Here is a 19,206-nt window from a genome sequence, read left to right as displayed (position 1 = left end):
TTTTCCCCTTTGGAGGATGTATTTTTATAAACATGCGGTTTTTACAATTAGATGTTTATGCCATTGGCAAAACAACCCAAAGCTGATGTGACTGAACTGCAATATTTCTAATAAACTGCAAAACCACTAATACAGTATAGTAGATATGAAACCTTTTCCTGATAAGAAATTCTTATAGCATGTAACTAAATCTAATGGTCCTTCCATCTACCTTTACTTATACCCAATTTCCTTTCCTATCATAAAGTTGAAATTCCTAAAGTTGAATCCTTTAGATGTAAAAAATGTTAGTACATATAGTTGTTAATTACGATAAAGTTCAAAGCTTCTTCTAAATTACTTGATGTAAAGATACTTTGTACATAACTTTTATTTGCCCTTAAAACTGGACCTGTGGACTTGCTTTTGAACATTTCCTCCCTAATTATAAAATAATGTATGAGTCCTATTATTTATTGAACTGTTTAAAATGCAGCTTAATAATTATTATGGATATCTTCAAATATGCCACATTTACTTTATTCAAAAATGAACAGATAGTTAAGCAATAACTGCTATATGCTAAACACCTTTATGTACAGGGGTATTAACAAGCCTTCTAATCTCTGGAAATAGTGCAAGCTATATATGTTTCTGTATAAAACTTCATGGTTTGCTAATAAGGTTATCATGGTTGTTGTTTCTTAATTTAAATACTAAGGGAATGTTATAAAAGGTGTTTTAATTTCATTTTATTTTTTAAATAAATGGAAGTATTTTTGTGTGTTTTTACAGCCATGGAGGGAAATAATGAGATTTTGCACTAGGGAAGTAATGCTTGGAATAGAGGTTAAAATAAGGTAAGAAAGCAGGTCTTAAGTGAGTAAATGGAGTGAAAAAAGCTGGAGTGGTAAGCAGTTGTGGTCAGAGATCAAGATATTAGAGTCTAAGGCCATGGAGTGATCCCTTGGTGTGTGGCTCTGGGTCTGGAAGGCTGAATGAAGTGGTTGTAAGATGGTGGAGTTCAGGGTTGTTGGATGGGTTGTCTGTGTGGACATGGAAATGGCGCACAATAGCAGAAAATGCAGGGGAGGTGGAAACTGGCAGCCAAGTGCCCAAGTCCTCGATGAGTAAGGGAGGGAGTGACTGGGCAATCAAGTAATGACAATGAAAGAGAAGAACAAGGAATAAAAAATTTCCAAGACTGTTAATCATGCCCACAAATGAAGAGTCATGAGGGCAAGGACTAGGTCTTATTTAATGCTGCAAATATTTGTTGAATTAATGAATAAACAAATGATGACCTTATCATTTTGAATAGTATTTATTCATGTTGAATAAGTATTTCTGAAAACTTTGTGTTTTTCTATTATAAGAAATTGGTATTAAAGAAGATACAAATGGGCAAGAGGTAGAAAAAGGTGAATAATCCCACACCCAGAAATAACCACTATTAACCCCCATTATTAAATTTTCACACCTGTTTTTTGTTCATATATATTTCCTAGCAGTAAATATTCAAGTATAATGTACTTTAATGACTGAATAAGTATTCTTTTTTTTTTTTTTTTTTTTACTAGACAGCAGCTTTTTTAATTTGAACACTTTCTTAAGGACACACCTTCAGTACAGTTAACAAATGGTTATACCTGAAACCTGCTCAGAGCAGAACTCGGTATCCACAATTGCAAGGCCACTGCTGGCTCACTTCCTCGACAGGCAGTATTTCCTTTCAGAGCTGAGTTCGGCTGTGCTCTGTGTCCCAATACATGTCAATAAGTATTCTACTATAGAATATAAGGATGTACCATAAGCAGTTTCTTATTTGGGAGTATTTATATTGATGCCTACCAGTTTTTCTCTACTGGTAAAAGGAACAATGTATCAATAATAGTTAAATTTTTGCCTTATTTATTTCCTTAGGATTCAGTCTTAGAAGTGGATTTTCTGGTAGGGTCTTCATAATGAGCCTATTTATCTTTATTTTAGGTCTACTTCTAACAGGCTTGTTTATATGCATTCTTATTCTATCCTGGATTGGAATCAGAAAATTGGACAGTGTTGCAGGTTCTGACTGATGCAGGCACACCGACAGTGATGAAAGTGAGAACTGGTAAGTATAAGTTCTTCTTCACAGGAATAATGATGGGTGTTTTAAAAACTTGGAATCAAGTACACTTTTCATGATTACAATAAGAAATGATTCATGAGCTGAATAACAGGATATAGTGGTCAATTCAGAAATACATATTCAAATTAAATAAAAACCTCTATGAATAACCTACATTTGTTGACAGTATCCAATTTTAGGAGAGATTTTAAAAAATCGTGAATAGGGACTTCCATGGTGGTCCAGTGTGGTAAAGAATCCGCCTTCCAATGCAAGGGACGCGGGTTCGATCCCTGGTCAGGGAACTAAGATTCCACGTGCCGCGGGACAACTAAGCCTGCGTGCCACAACTGCTAAGCCCAAGCGCCTCAACTAGAGAACCCACGTGCTGCAAACTGCAGAGCCCACGCGCTCTGGAGTCCGCGCGCCACAACTAGAGAGAGAAAACCTGCGTGCCACAACAAGAGAGAAGCCTGTGAGCCACAACGGAGATCCCACGTGCAGCAACTAGGACCCGACGCAGCCAAAACAAAATTGTGAAGAGTCATCAAAGTCACTGCTCCTCAAGACTTTTTCACAAACGTGTGGTTTGGTTAATAGCAGAGAAGAGTGAATAATAGCCCTAGAAGCTTGGTCCCAAGATAGAATTTTCTTTAGTTTCACATTTTATCTTAAATTTAAAATGAATGTGCATTATATACCGTAATAGTACTATGGTTAGTATAAATACCACGCCACGTGGTATACATTTATACCACGGTTAGTATAAATGTTAGTGTGCCACAACTACTGAGCTTGTGCACTTCAACTGGGGAGCCCGTGTGCTGCAAACTACAGAGCCCACGCACCACAACTACTGAGCCCGAGTGCCACAACTAGAGAGAAGCCCGCATGCAGCAACAAAGAGCCCGTGGGCTGCAACTAAAGACCCGACACAGCCATAAAAATAAATAAATAAATAAATATTTAAAAAAAAGAAAATCGACTGTTTAAACAAAAATAATCACAATGTATAATGGGGGTTACAACATGCATAAGTAAAATATATGATAACAATAGCATAAAGGGCAGGAGGGGAAAAACAGAAGTATAATATTTGCTGTATGTGAAGTGGTATAATATCACTTGAAAGTAGGCTGTGATAAGTTATATGTGTAGACTATAAACCCTCAAGCAACCAGTAGAATAATAAAACATTATCAGGTAATAAGCCAACAAATGAGAAAAAATGGAACCATAAAAAATTCAATCTGAAAGAAGGCAGAAAAAGGAATAAAGGAACAATAAACAAATGGAACATAGGACAAAAGGAACAAATAGAAAACAGTAAGATGATAGACTTAAATCTAATCATATCAATAATCACATTAAATGTAAATGATCTAAAAATCCTTATTAAAAGGCAGAACTTATCAGATTGACAGAAAGACCCAACACACTTTACGTATGAAAAGACAAAAACATTAAGAATGAAAGGATGGAAAAAGATATACCATGCTGTTGCTCACCCTAGTCGAAAGAAAACTGGTGTGGCTAGATTAACATATAGAAACAAAGTAAGATTTCAAAGTGAAGAATATTACCGGAGATAATGAAGGTCATTTCATGATAATAAAGGGGCCAGTTAATCAGGAGTACATAACAGTCCTAAATGTTTATGCCCCAAATAACAGTAGGTTCAAATTATGTGAAGCAAAAAATGATAGAACTGCAAGGAGAAACAGAAAAATCTACAATTATAGTCAGAGATTTCAGTACCCCTCTTTCAATAATTGCTAGAACAAGTTGAAACCTAGCAAGGATATAGTAAACTTAAACAACACTATCCACCAATATTACCTAATTAACTTTCCTAGAACATTCCACTTACAGTAGTAGAAAACACACTCTCTTTAACATGAAACATTTACCCAGAGTGAGCATATTCTAGGCCAGGGGTGAGCAAACTATTGCCCTGGGGCCAAATCTAGCCTGGTTTTGTATTGGCCTATGACCTAAGAATGGTTTTCACATTTTGAAAGATTTCTAAAAAAAAAAAAAATTGACAGAGACTGTATGTGGCCCACAAAGCTTAAAATATTTACTATCCGACCCTTTACAGAAAAAGTTTGCTGACCTTTGTTTTAGGTCATAAAACATGTCTCAGTATATTTTAAAGGATTCAAGTCATGCTGAAGTATGACCTGACCACAAAGGAATTAAATAAGAAATCAATAACAGAAAGCTACCTGGAAAATCCCCAAATATTTTGAAACAAAATAACATGCTTTTATATAATCCATTGATTAAAGAAGGACTCAAAAGTGAAATTAGAAAGTATTTTGAACTGAAGGAAATAAAAATACAACATATCAAATTTTGAATAAATGAAATGCCTATATTAGAAAATACAAAAAATATCTCAAATCAATGACCTCAACTTGATGTTAAGACACTAGAAAAAAAAGAGCAAGTTAAACACAAAGAAGCAAAAAATAAATCATGAAATAATAAAGATCAAAGTAGAAATCAATGAAATGGAAAACAAAAATCAATTGAGAATATCTGTGGAATGAAAGCCTGGTTCCTTGAGGTCAGTAAAGTTGATAAACTTTTAGCCAGACTAGTCAGGAAAAACAAACAAAAAAAAAGAAGACACGTATCAGGAAGACAAGTAATCAGGAATGAGAGGAGGTGACATCATTACAAATTCTACAAATACTGAAAGGATAATAAGGGGATATTATGAACAACTTTAGGCAAAAAAAATAAGAAGAGTCAACAACTTAGATGAAATGGCCAAAGTCCTTGAAAGACATAAACTACCAAAGCTCATTCAAGAAGAAATAGATAACCTGAATGGTCATTTGTCTGTTGAATTATTAGTTTAAAATATTCCCACGAAGAAAACTTCTGGTCCATAGGGCTTCACTGACAAATCCTTCCAAACGTTTAGGAAAAAAAATAATACCAGTTACACTCTTCCAGAAACGTGAAGAGGAGGGAATACTTCCCAACTTGTTCTTTGAGGCCAGCATTACCCTGATACCCAAACCACACAAAGACATAACAAGAAAACTCAGGCCAATCCCCCCCATAAACGTGTAAAAATTCTAAACAAAATTTTATCAAAATCCAACCATATATAAGAAGGATAGTATTATTGAGTGGGGTTTATCCCAAGAATACAGGATTGGTTTTAACATTCAAAAATCAATGAGTATAATTCACCATATTAAACTAAAGAAGAAAAATTGATCATCTTAATAGATGTAGAAGAAAATTTGACAAAACCCAATTTTCATTTCTGATTTTAAAAACTCTCAGCAAACTAGGAATGCAAGGATACTTCTTCAACCAGATAAAGGGTATCTACGCAAAACCTACAGATAACCTCATACCTACTGATGAAAGACTGCATGCTTTCTAAGATCAGGAACAATACAAGGATTTCTGCTCTTATCACTTTTATTCAGTATTGGAGGTTCTGACCAGTACAATCAGGAAAGAAAAGGAATAAAACAATTTCAGATTGGAAAAGAGAAAATAAAACTGACATAATCGTCCATCTATTCCACTTGGTGGAACTGACAAAAAGCTGCCAGAATAAGTGAGTTTAGCAAGATTGTAGGATACAAGATCAATATATAACAGTCATTTATATTTCTACATTCTAGCACCAAACAATTAAAAATGGAAGTGCAAAAAATATAGAACATTTACAATAGCATAAAAAATATGAAGTTCTTAGGAATAAATCTGAAAAAGGCATGAAAGACCTGTACACTGAAAACTACAAATGACACTGAGAGGAATTAAAGATGATTTAAAAAATTGGAGAGATTTACCTGGCTCATGGGTTCATATTGTTAAGATGTCAGTTCTCCCCAAATTGATCTAAAGGTGCAGTACAGTCCAAATAAAAATTTCAGTAGGCTTAAAAAAAAAAAAGCTGAGAAGCTGATTCTAAAATTTGTATAGAAATGCAAAAGATCTAGAATAGCCAAAACAATTAAGTTTTATTTATTTTTTTGTTTACTTATTTATTGCTTTTAGGTAACTTTTGGAGGCAAAGTAGGACTTAAGAAAGGTAGCATTGGTGACCACCCAGAGGGGTGGGATAGGGAGGGTGGGAGGGAGATGCAAGAGGGAGGAGATACGGGGGTATATGTATATGTATAGCTGATTCACTTTGTTATAAAGCAGAAACTAACACACCATTATAAAGCAATTATACTCCAATAAAGATGTTAAAAAAAAAAAGAAAAGTAGCATTGGAATCAGACAGATCTGGACTTAAATCCTAGCTCTGCCCACTTACTATCTACGTTATCTTGAAGATATAACTTTACTTGGGCCTCGGTTTTGCCCATCTGTGAAATGGGTTAATAATACCTCAAGAAGCTGTTGTGAATATTAAATGAAGTAATAAATATTTGAGCACTTAACACAGTGTCCGACATACAGCATGTACTAAATAAATGTTCCATCGCTAGCTACTATGAAGATACTTCTACATAAATGTAGGAATCCAAAGTCATATTAGATTAGATAATGGTAAGATGCTGAATATATTTTATGATATAATCTTCTGTTTACAGAAATCGTATCACAAAAACCCTTAGTTCAGGGAGGGTCAAACTTGATCCTTTGCTATTTAAAGAAACATGTGGGGTAGCACATTCTAAAATTGAACCTTCTTTAAAGGTGCTTTTTTATTTAGTTCCATAGCCAAGATTTGCTTTGGGGATGGAAATTCGTGTTGGCCTGACAGTTTTACATTAAAACAAGCCCCACATTTAAGGGCTAAATAGTTTGGATGACTTGCATTAATGTACCTTTTATACTTTTTGAAGCCATAGCCTTTATACGGGAGTACCATAGTCGAAGAAAAGTTGTAGGTATTTATTTTGTGTGTTTTATCTTAAGGCACATAATTTGTTTAAGTTGGCTAGGAGGACATTCAGTTAAAAATTCAGAACACTGAGTGAGATAATCCAGAGAAACAAAGTCTTTTAATTTTATTCATTCAGTTTGTTATTCTCACCCACTAAGGGGTCAGCTAAAATGAAGAGATAATGTTTAATAAAGGACAGCTTTGTCTGACCTGAAGGAAAGCATTCCAAAGCTAGATTACATCTTTTGAAGTTGCTTTGAAATTGCTTCCTCATCTTACAATCAAAGTTCATATGCAGCCATTTGATGTTGTTTATTGCATTCCCTTTTTAGCCCATAGGGTTTCAATCTATTTCTGTATAATGTTGACTTTCACATGTCATCAGTAGCTTATTTTTTTTTTTTAATTTTTTTTTATTTTTATTTATTTATTTATGGCTGTGTTGGGTCTTCGTCTCTCTGCGAGGGCTTCCTCTAGTTGTGGCAAGCGGGGGCCACTCTTCATCGCGGTGCGCGGGCCTCTCACTATCGCGGCCTCTCTTGTTGCGGAGCACAAGCTCCAGACGCGCAGGCTAAGTAATTGTGGCTCACGGGCCCAGTTGCTCCGCGGCATGTGGGATCTTCCCAGACCAGGGCTCGAACCCGTGTGCCCTGCATTGGCAGGCAGATTCTCAACCACTGCGCCACCAGGGAAGCCCATCAGTAGCTTATTGAGAAAGCTTGAGTCCTCTGTCTTCTAGTGATATCCCACTTAGATCTGACATTAAGTTCATTTTTTTCTTTCAAGCTATTTTTTTCCAAATTTCTTGGCTATTGTTGGTGACAACACAAATTTTGGGACCTTCAAACTTAAAATCTTAGGTTCATTTCCTTCTTTCCCTCCCATAGGTAAACAATTGCTAAACTTGTTACTTCTTACAGCTACTTCTCTACAGTGGTACTTGATATAGCCCTTTTCATTTATAAAATTGCCCATTTAATCCAAGCTCTTAAATGTCAAGTTTGTATTGTAGCCTCTTGTATTGTATTGTATTGTATAGAATTATATTGCAGCCTCTTCGTAGTCTCCCTAGCCCCCATCCTATCTTATCCCCTTCCCCACTAGTCTACACAAAACATAAAATACTTTCCATCAAACACTCTGTAGAGAAGTATTGCTCCGTGAATACGGAAAACCTGATTAAGTAGAAAAAAGGAATTTAACTGGAATCTCCCTTCCTTTCAGTGATTCTACTTGAAAGGAACGGAGGAGAGCAGAACCTTCAGGTATTGAATCACGACTTTGACAAATACCAAATGGGAGACGTGGCTGGCAAGAGACTGATAATATACGATAGAAACCATTGGAAAGATAAAAGGAGCCATAAAATTCAACTTCTGCTAGCCATTCTTTCCCTTTTTGCTCTCCATACACCTCAGCTGGGAATCTTTATATGTGCAGTATTTATTTGGCTTGTGTTATCCTGGTCATTATAAAGTTATCTAGGAGGCTAAGAGAGCTGACCAACTGAGAGGGGAAAGCAGGCTGTTCTGACCGTGATGACAAAAGGAGTTCAAGTCATACCAAACATCTTTCTCCCATTTAGAAACATCCTAGTATTTAAGACCTAGTATTTCATTTCTCTGTACTCCCATATTTGTGTTCTCTGTTCTTATCGGGTCTGTGAGATGACCTGCCTATTCCTGCTCTGCAGTAGTTCTGTATATTGTTGCATCTCTAGTGCCTCGAACAGTGCCTAGCACATAGCACATAGGAAGCACTCAGTAAATATTTGATGAATGAATGAATGGTTGTCTTTTTTCTCTGGCAATCCAAACCCATTGCCGCTTTCAAAAAATCCACATGAGATTTTCCGATTCCATTAAGTTTCTGTCCATATCAACCTAGTTTTAAATCACTTCATTTTGCACATCCTCTTAGCAATTATTTGTAGTTTGTACTTGATTAATGTACTCTTATTATGTTACTTTTCACATATTCCTATATCTTTTCTATATATGTTGTATTTTCAACTAAAAGATAATGCCTCAATTGTTAAATACTGTATGTGCTGTTCAACAATGCCTCATGTGCTGCAGAAAGTTAGACCCTCAGTAGATGGGCAGGCTACCTACCTCCTTTTGAAACATATTCTCTGGATCAGTGTGATCTGCCTTGAAAGGGAGTTTAGATACATAGGTTCTGTTTTTTTGTATTTCACTCATATATTGTGTGACTTTGAGCAAATTCATTCCTTCAGTGTTCAGTTTAAGAACAAATTAAGAAAAGAAATAGTTTCCTAAAGAAAAACATTTTAGAGTTACAGAAGCATTTGTACGTTGGTAACATTTCTCCAGAAATATTTAATGTAATATACAAGTCTGGACTGGTCAATTTTAATCTTTCCTTGGAATTTCCATAGAAAAGTCCATGTAGCAGAGACACTGAAATAATGTTATATAGAAGATATTAACTATAGAAGGACCCATAGCTTCTTCATAGAGAAGAACCAGAGATAATATCCTGGATTTTTGCAGTACTTAAGCTACTCCTTAGTTGTCTCACAAAGGAATTTAGTGCAGAGGAACACATTCAAGGAATTACTGAGGTTCAGAATAAGACTGTACAAAGTGTAAGAGTGTTTTCTATAATAGTTTCTATAATAGTTTTCAAACAGTTAAATTAAGAGTCATTCATTCTCTGGCCTCTTTCTCCATCTACACTGTCTTCTGGCGACAATAAAGTGCACCCTATGCATGAAAGCAATTTCTAACAATGTCAAATAAACAGCAGTTTCTAGGTCATTTCCATTGCTTCCTCCATGAAAATGTACAACATTTAGGTTATTCCATGTATTTCCCCCATGCCCCAAAATTGTTAGGTTGCCAGAGAAAACTGATCAGGTAATGAATTAGTTTGCCTTCAGGTAATCATTCTAAGTACATACAAAATCAGACATTAACATGAAAATACGAGGGGAAGAAAAACATCAAACCACAGAATTCAGTTTTAGTTTTACTGACATTTATATACCACACTTCCTGTTTATGATTTCAAAAGTGCAGCCATGCAGTGCTTCTATTAAAAACTGAGTAATTGGGAACACTTTTGAGGATTAAAATGGCAACTTACTCAAAGGAAAAAACCCCCACTAAATTTACTGTTTGTGGAATTGTTATCTTTGTTGTGTAAAAAGTTGAATATTTTTCAAACATCATTTACTAATAGTGTAATTAAAAGGGAACTTGATGGCCTTGTGCCTTTAAAACAAGCAGCCCAGTTGAGAGTCTTAGTTCTGAATTTGACTAGTTGATGGGATAAGGAAACCAAGCCAACGCCCTTCTAATCTATATCTATATATCTATAAAGGTAATTCTTGCAAACATTTGCTTTTTTCCCCTCATTTTGAGATTTCAGTTGACTGTTGTTATGCATTAATTTACAATTAGTTCTGGCTGAAGGAGGGAAAGGGTAGAAGTGAATACAATTCTTAAATGAAGGGCCTTTCTTCCACTACTAACTTATTCTATTTGAAGCATAATTGTTTGAGTTAATTTAATTTTGGCGATCACTTCAGAATGTGTGTGTGTGTGTGTGTGTGTGTGTATGTATGTGGAGAGAGATCACCCAAGTGAGCAGTGGCTGCTAGCTAGACATCAAAATCCATGTTCTCACTTCTTCTTGGCCATACAGATAAGCTTATTCCCAGCCTCCCTTGCAGTTAGCTGTGGATATGTGACTTAAGTTACAGCCAATGGAATGAGAATGGAAGTTATATGTACTACTTTGAGTCCCCGCCCCTAAAAACTCCCCTTCCTACGGGCTGAAAGAGAAAAGACCCCCAGGGAGATCTTGGAACTTTGGTACTGAAAGCTTAGGTACAGAAAGACCTTGAAAACTAAGTACTGAAGTACTTGTTAATTTTAGCAAGAAACAAACTTGAGCCATTATACATTTTGGGGTTGATCTGTTAATGACCATTAGCTTAGCGTAATTAATTCAACGTACAAAACTTATATTTGCAGTGTCCTGTGATGTACAACTCCCATGGGCAACATTTACATTGTAATGTATGTAAATGGAATTTCCTGAAGCACAATTAAGAGGCTACAGGTATGTATACATATGGATATATATAAATGTTCCCCCCAGGGGTTGTGTAACATTGTAGCTCTGCCGAACCACTCCAACTTCTCTCTTGGGTTTTATTTTGTAGGAGTATATCCATTTGTGTAAGGCACTTCCCTTTTGTGTTTGTGGTAATAAATTAAGGTGGAATGGATCATCCAACAAGAATCTTAAGGGGAAAATGTATACTTATGAACCACATCAGACCTCTTTGTTAGATTTGTTCAACTGTGTTAGCTACAGACTCTTATAACCTATTACCCTCTGGCATGCATTAGGCCAACAGAGAGTGTTAGGAGCGCCCTTCCCCTCTGCCCGCCAAGCTTACTGCTGTGAGTCATAAAAACTTTGCTGGGCTTCATTTTCCTTTTCTGTAAAATGAGAGCTGGATTATATGACCCCAAAGATCCCTTCACTAAAATTCTACTATCTGTGACAATGTCCATAGCTATTGGTAGAAATAATTGTTAATGTGAATGTTCCTTCAGATTCCAAATTGATACTGTATAGGTGCTTAAAAGTAACTTGAAGTTATAAAAAAGATGTTTAACTTGCACCAGTTCACAAAGAGGCACAACAGAGGTTCTACTCTTCTCCCAAACAAAACTATTAAATTGAAAAGATTTTTAACTCATTCAGGATATTTTTTAGAGTAATTTTAAAGCACTATGTCACCTCTCTGATTTCTTTACTCAGTTGGTGAACTATCAAACCAATGCAGAATTTGACATTTATTAAACAATATACCATATTACAAAAAGCCCTAAATAGCAGATTGTGCAGTTGTTCGCTGAATTTAGCTGTTAAAACCTTAAGTTTTACTTCTCCTAATAGTATACTTACGTTCTACTGTTTCAACGTAATAACAATTAATACTATAACAAGTTCAAGATCATGGCAAAATCACCAAAGTCATAGTTACTTTTGTCATAGTTAACTAAGTCATATATAACTTAGTGCTAAATCACATTTTTGTTATAGCTGACAAAAATGAATCTACCTATTTGTCTGCTGGTAGGGATTTAATCTCATGGATTTCAGCTTTGGTTAAAACTAAAAATATACATTATCCAGACTTGATGCAGGCATGGAATTGGCTTTAATTCACATTCTTTTGCTTTGGGAGAGCTGCAGAAATATGGACCTTGCTCAGGGATGATGCTATTTTAGAAAGGAGAAAGGACAGGCTGTATATCATTGTCCAAAGTAGAGTTTTTACGTCAAGAGAAAGCCATGTATATAGGCTGGAGTAGATGAGAAGAAGAAATCACAGTAACTTTTTTTTCCCCAAAAGGAACAAGACAGAGAGCTTGCAATAGTATTTTGAGTACCAATAGGCAAGTATGGATTCTAAATATCCTTAGATAATTGCAGAAATTAGGAAACAGTTTTTAATATAAACGCATAGATAAATAAATTTTGGTATATCCATATGTTGGAATGCTCTGCAGCTGTTAAAAACATGTTTTCAAAACATAAAACAACATGAGAAAATGATCATTATGAACTACAAATCCTTTATTGCTATCAAACAGGAATCAATCTTATTCTTTCCAACGTCTGTAGCCTTCCTCATGCCATTTCCTCCCCACCCCCAGTATAAATAAGAGCATAATGGAAGAAAGGTTTTAAGGAGAGGTGCACAGACAGTGAATTTTAAAGCTTGAAGGGCTTTCAGAGATCATTTAGTCAAAATTCATCGTTTTGCAAAGGAAACTGACACTGGAAAATTAAATGTCTCACTTAAGGTCTCAATATCAGCATTGCTACTTGCCAAAACCTGGGTTTCCTTGATCCCCAAATCTGGCACATTTTACCTTCTACTGTAACATGCTACATCTGAGGTTGGGTCAGACCAGATTAGAGAGAGTACTTTTGGAGAGGGTGGGTACAGGGCACAATGGTAATGGAATGGTAATGATCAGAGTCATAAAATATCTGTGGAGATCATCTATTTCCTAATAATTCTAAATCTTTAACTTTTTTCTTACTCAGTACTGCTTTAAAAATTGTTGGGGGAGAACTCAGATTACTTCTTTGTCTCACATAAATAACACTAAGTAATAAAAGTGACTAGATTACAACTTATGACTTTTACTTATTTGTTCATTTGCTTTTGTCTGTCTCTTCCACTAGAATGTATCTTCCAGAAGGGCAGGCCTATATCTTTTTGCTTACTCCAACTCCCTTCTAGCAAGTGTTTGACACATAAAAGATGTTCAATAAGTATTGGTGAGTGAATTATTAAATCATAACTACTACAAAGCAGTAATCCTTATTTGCTTTGGCTCGATTTCTTCTGGAGGTTTTCCCAAGTTTTGTGATTCCATCACCATTCTCAATTAATTTTAGAATTGGGTGAACGTGCTCTATTCTTCATATGCTCTGAAGTTCATTCTAGCACAATTGAACTGTTTTATAATATTAATTTTGGTACTCTTAAACTCTTGTGCCAAATTTGCTAAATTTGGGAATGACCTTGATCTGTAATTTTATTTAGGTTTTTATCCACAGATGAATGTGTAATTCACCACCATGAATTAGTGGTGTGCATGTGAAATTAAACTGATGATGAGTCAGGAGGCAACACTGTTGGGTGAGCAAATTTGGAAACAGGAAAAAAGAGATGGTAATACCTTGAAAAATAGAAGTATAAGGCTGAAATAAGTATACATATAAACTTCTATCTCAAATTAAGTGTAAGTTTCAAACCTGATAAAAAGAAGTAACTAATATTTTGAAGAGTGGATTTTTCCTTAAAGGTAAGATATTAAAATAAAAACAAAGCAAAAACACTGAGCCTAAATTTAAACATTAATCTCAGTTTTAAAAGGTAGGCCTCATACCTTTTCCTCCTTAGGTTTATTTTCAATACAAATATATGTAGAGAATTAAAAGAGATATATTTTTTTTTTAACAGCAAAATTTTTACCAGATGAAGAAGCTTAAAAATGTTGGCCTTGTAGTCTATTTCTAGGAATTCACCCTAATTTAGGAAATAATCTGAAGTGTAAAATAGATTTATGCATAAAAAGTTCATAGCAACATTATTTATAAGAAAGTAAGGAAAATAGCTTAAGTGACCACTTAAGGAAACACTACTCCACACAAGGATCATTATGCAGCCATTGAAAATGTTTTTAAAGAGTTTTAAATAACTTGAGGAAACATTTCTGATAAATCGTTATGAAAAAAAGACAGTGTGCTCAAGCAAACAGTTTAAACTTCATAAGCTTAAAAAACTGCGTGGAAATATATCAACCAATAGTCAGTTACCTCTAAATAAAGGAATTATTGGTTATTTTTTTCTTGCTGTCTCTTTAAAAAATATTTTTTCTTTATTTTATTTAAACACATTTTCAAATTTTTCTTCACTTACATGTACTGCTTTTATAATCAGAAAAAGAAACCTATTACTTGGCATAGATATGTGTTTATGTCCCAATGATGTGTTTTCAGTATCATCATGAGTATAAATATTGTTGCCCAAAAGAAAAGTTTGATATTGATTTAAATCCAAATAATGGAGTTTCCAAAACAAACACTGGTACATATCCTATAACTTGTAAAATTATAGTGGTTTAGTATAATTTATTAATTATTTCAACATAGCAGGCTCTTAGTATGTTCGCTGATGATGAGATGGTTAGAGAAGGGATACCTCAATTCATTTACCAAGTTCCTTGAATCTGTCAGTTAGCAACTCTCCCACCAAGAGATTAATGATATAGTCCTATGTTAAAAAGTTGTCCATAAAAATCTCCCTTAGTTTGTGTGGTGCACTTTTGCAAACTATTATTTTGTACTTCAAAAAGAACAGTCTCTTAAGTGCTGATTTTTTACAGACACAAAAGGGAGAAAAAATGATTCTTACCTTGTTTATATTGGCCAGCTATGAGCTTCAAGTAAGATTCTGTGATCTGTAAACCACCAGTAAAAAAGGTTTCTTGTGGAAATAACTGGCAACAATACTTACCTTGTAAGGTTGTTATGTTTTAGAAATCATGTATGTAAAGTACCCAGCATAGTACATGGCACCTAGGCATTCAGTAAATGGTGGCTATTACAATAATACAATATATAATATTACTATGACTTATTATCTGTTATATATAGGTTGAGTTGAAAAAATATGAAGTGCAGTCTATTTAAAAACATTATTCTAGACTTTCAGATAAAGATGGGGAGTGAAGGCTGATCACAAAATCTTCCTGCCCAAATACTTTACCAAATAGTTTGCGAGAAACAAAGAACAGTAAAAACTTCTTTAAAAACCTTACCAGGGACTTCCCCGGTGGCGCAGTGGTTAGGAATCTGCCTGCCAGTGCAGGGGACACAGGTTTGAGCCCTGGTCCGGGAAGATCCCACATGCTGCGGAACAACTAAGCCCGTGCGCGACAACTACTGAGCCTGTGCTCTGGAGCCTGCGAACCGCAACTGCTGAGCCTGAGTGCCACAACTACTGAAGCCCGTGCGCCTAGAGCCCATGCTCCGCAACAAGAGAGGCTACCGCAATGAGAAGCTCGCACACCGCAACGAAGAGTAGCCCCTGCTCGCAGTAACGAGAGAAAGCCCTCGTGCAGTAACGAGAGAAAGCCCGCGTGCAGCAACGAAGACCCAAGGCAGCCAAAAATAAATAAATAAATAAATTTATAAAAACATTACCAGAAGCAGCGAGAAAAAAGAAAAGTCTGCAACCTAAGCCAATGAAAGCCAAAAAAAACCTATTATTTCAAAATAAATAAATAAATAAATTTGGATCAGCAAGAAACGAAATAAGCATGGCTGGAAATCAAATTCTCACCAAAAGACTGGCAATCCCAGCACATTCCCTAGTCAATTCATCAAGATGATTATGCCTTGTCTCCTCTCTCCTAAATCTCCCACATTTCCCTGCTCCTCACTTCAAACTCTCGTTTCATTGATAAATAGAAGCTATCACAAGAGAAACTCCTTTTTCCCACGTTACACCTATCAACCTGACTTCATCTGTACTCATGTATACTCTCCCTTTATAAAGGGTCAACTCTCCCTGCTCTTATCTAAGGCAAGCCCCTCTACTTGTACCCTGGATCCCATCTTTTCTTGTATAGTCAAGGATTGTGCTCCTGTGATTACCCCCTCCATTTCCTGCATCCTCAGTTTCTCTCTCTTTACTAGATTATTCCAATCAGTAAACATACTGTAGTATTTCCTTCTAAAAATACCATCACCCTAGACCTCATATACTCCTCCACTTACTTGGTGAGTAGGAGCCCATTTTTTCTGCTCCCTTTTATAACAAACTTTTAAAAGGTTGTCTGTACTTGGCAGTTTCCACTTCCTCACCATACATCATCTCTTCAGTCCATTCCAATTAGGATTATTGTCTCCATAGCTCCACCTAAACTGCTCTTGTTGAGATCATCAGTTACCTTCTTGCCAGATCATTTTCCTTTTCCCAAATGTTTGGGACTCCCAGGCATATTCCTCACCCTTTTTTTTTTTCACCATAATATTAATTTCCCCCTCAGTCGTCTTATCCAATTTTTCTGATTTTAAATATTGTCTGTGTTCTTAGGACTCCTGAAATTTGTATTCTATCCCTAATACCTTTGTCGAGCTCCAAACCCATATCTACCAACTCCACTCAGATGTCTAATAAGGACTGCAAAGTTAACTCATTCAAAACAAACATACTGATTTTCTTCTCCCTCTCAATTTACTTCTCCCCAAGTTTCCCCCATGTCAACAAGTGGCATTATTTTCATCCAGTTGCTCAAGACAAAAACCTAGAAGTCATTCTTAATTCCTCTTTGTGCCAGTTATTAGGCTGTTATCTCTTAGTAATAAACCATTCCACACTCTGATGCTGGGACTGGGACTCTGCAAGCTACATTTCTATACTTTGCCAGCTGAATCCTTGCTACAGTCTGTCAGTAAGCGACATTAGAAAAAAAGACTAAAAGTCAAGAAGAGGGAAAAAGAACTTGCTCCTCCTTGTTGGCTTTCTGCACCTGCCAGCATTGCCCCAGTTATGGACCTACACCCTCACAGCAGCAGTTAGCCCCAAATTTCAACTATTTTCCACTTTCCTAGAACCAGCCCCAGCATATCTCTCAGAGGCACCAGCAGCAAGTGGGCAGCACCCCCTGCCCCAGGTCAGGGTTCCAACTCTGCTGGGTCTCCCCTCCTAGCCCCGGGGTTCTAGTAACTTCACGTCTTCCCAAGTTTATCCAGGACTAGGTTACTTCCTGAAGTTATTATATTATCTCAGTGCTCCTCTTTTCCTTTTTCAGTTAGACAACACCTGTTTGACCAATTCTTTATACTCAATTTATTGCTGTTGAAATACTTAGCAGCAGCCAGAGTGACTCCTCTAAAGCATATATCATCTCCTTGCTCCTCATCACAGTTGGAACAAAATTCAGCCTCCTCTTTCGGGCCTTCGGCCCCTTTTGTGACCCGGCCTATCCAATTTTCTAGTCTCACCTCTCACCAGTTTCTGATCACTCATGCAGCTCTAATCATTCTGTCTTGAACACACCACTTTTCCACTGCAGGGCCTTTGTACTTGCTCTTCTCTACATCTGGATTGCCCAGGTCTTTGCCTATCTCACAGCCTCGTTCCATTCATGTTTATTCTCAAATGTCATCTCGGAGGGGCCTACTCTCACTGCATCATCTAAAATGCACAATTCCCCCCACCCCCCTACATTTCCTTACCTGGGTTTCTTATTCTCACTACCTGACTTTGTTATGTTTATTTCTCCCTCCCCTATTCTCAAGTAAAAAGTTTCATAGCTTCACATAAAGGAAGGGATGTGATCTTATTTACCACTGGTGCTGGCACTCAATAAATTCCAGTTGACAACTGAATTTAATAAGTGAATACAGAAGAAAAGTGGACCAAAGTAATTGCAAACAAGATAATATGCAAGTTAGACAAAGACAACATGATATAGCCTAATTCAACTCCTTGAGTACATAATGCAGCAAATGAATCAGAAAAAGCACTTAAAGATTTAACAGAAGAGAATTTCCACAAAATCACACAAGAACTGAATCTGCAGAATAAAATGTTCAAAGAAAAATGGACATATACTATTCATATCAAGGCATATACTGGTTAAGCTATTAGCCATGAAGAATGAAGGAAAAACTTCAGACCTCCAGGCCGAAAACTAAATAACTTATCAGAGGGAGGAAATCATGCTGGCCTTAGACTTCCTCTAAGCAATATTCAAAGCCAGAAAACAAAGGAAAAATGTCTGCAGTCTTAAGGCAAAGCCAGCATGACCCCAAACTATGATATCTAAGTAAGTGACATTCAGAAATTGATGAAAAAGGCAAACATAACATCCACGAATCCATGTAAAAACAAAAAAAACTATTTAGTGAAGAGCAGATAGCTAAGTGATGAATCAAAATTAATAAGTAGGAATTGAGAACTGAGGTGTGTTGCGACCACTGGATTTTAAAATAGAGATCAAGACCAAATGACCAAAGGAATTAAGGTTACAAAACAGAAACATTAAAACCTTCACTTTAAAAAATAATGACATAGGGGCTTCCCTGGTGGCGCAGTGGTTGAGAATCTGCCTGCCAATGCAGGGGACACGGGTTCGAGCCCTGGTCTGGGAAGATCCCACATGCCGCGGAGCAACTGGGCCCGTGAGCCACAACTACTGAGCCTGAGCGTCTGGAGCCTCTGCTCCGCAACAAGAGAGGCCGCGATAGTGAGAGGCCCGCGCACCGCGATGAAGAGTGGCCCCCACTCGCCGCAACTGGAGAAAGCCCTCACACAGAAACGAAGACCCAACACAGACAAAAATAAAAATAATAAATAAATAATAAATAAAAAAATTTAAAAAAAAATAAAAATAAAAAAATAAAAAATAATGACATAAATAAAAATATATCCTTTTCATAGCAGAGTCAACTTGCATTTCTAAATTGGAAACATACAGATAAAAAAATCTCCAAACTCTTAATTTTTTTAAACTTTGGATATTTTAGGAAATAAGATCTCTTGCGGCAAAGAAACATTTTTCTAGAGTTCAGCAATTCCTTCAGCTTATCTTACTACTACCAAATTCAAATAATTTTAACACTTTAAAAATTTAAAAAGTATGCACATTCTCATCTTAAATAA

At 36.1% G+C, this 19,206-nt stretch overlaps 1 long non-coding RNA gene across 3 annotated transcripts in view; it reads left to right on the top strand.

The window, feature by feature from the left end:
* LOC137752277 (uncharacterized) overlaps nucleotides 1-18,951 on the top strand; it is a 30,274-nt gene extending 11,323 nt beyond the window's left edge. The window contains exons 2-5 of one of the 3 annotated variants that reach the window (XR_011071130.1): nucleotides 1,969-2,092; nucleotides 8,190-8,230; nucleotides 10,970-11,057; nucleotides 13,209-13,382. This is a non-coding gene — a long non-coding RNA (uncharacterized lncRNA). Of the gene's footprint in view, nucleotides 1-1,968; nucleotides 2,093-8,189; nucleotides 8,231-10,969; nucleotides 11,058-13,208; nucleotides 13,383-15,355 lie in introns of those variants that run through there. The other 2 variants (XR_011071131.1, XR_011071129.1) reach the window with 2 other exon arrangements.
* Nucleotides 18,952-19,206: the final 255 nt, after the last annotated feature.

The sequence above is a fragment of the Eschrichtius robustus genome, chromosome 18, assembly GCF_028021215.1.
Source record: "Eschrichtius robustus isolate mEscRob2 chromosome 18, mEscRob2.pri, whole genome shotgun sequence".
Classification (NCBI taxonomy): domain Eukaryota; kingdom Metazoa; phylum Chordata; class Mammalia; order Artiodactyla; family Eschrichtiidae; genus Eschrichtius; species Eschrichtius robustus.
Note: the sequence above shows the minus strand (reverse complement) of the source record. Positions and strands in the feature narration are given on the sequence as shown.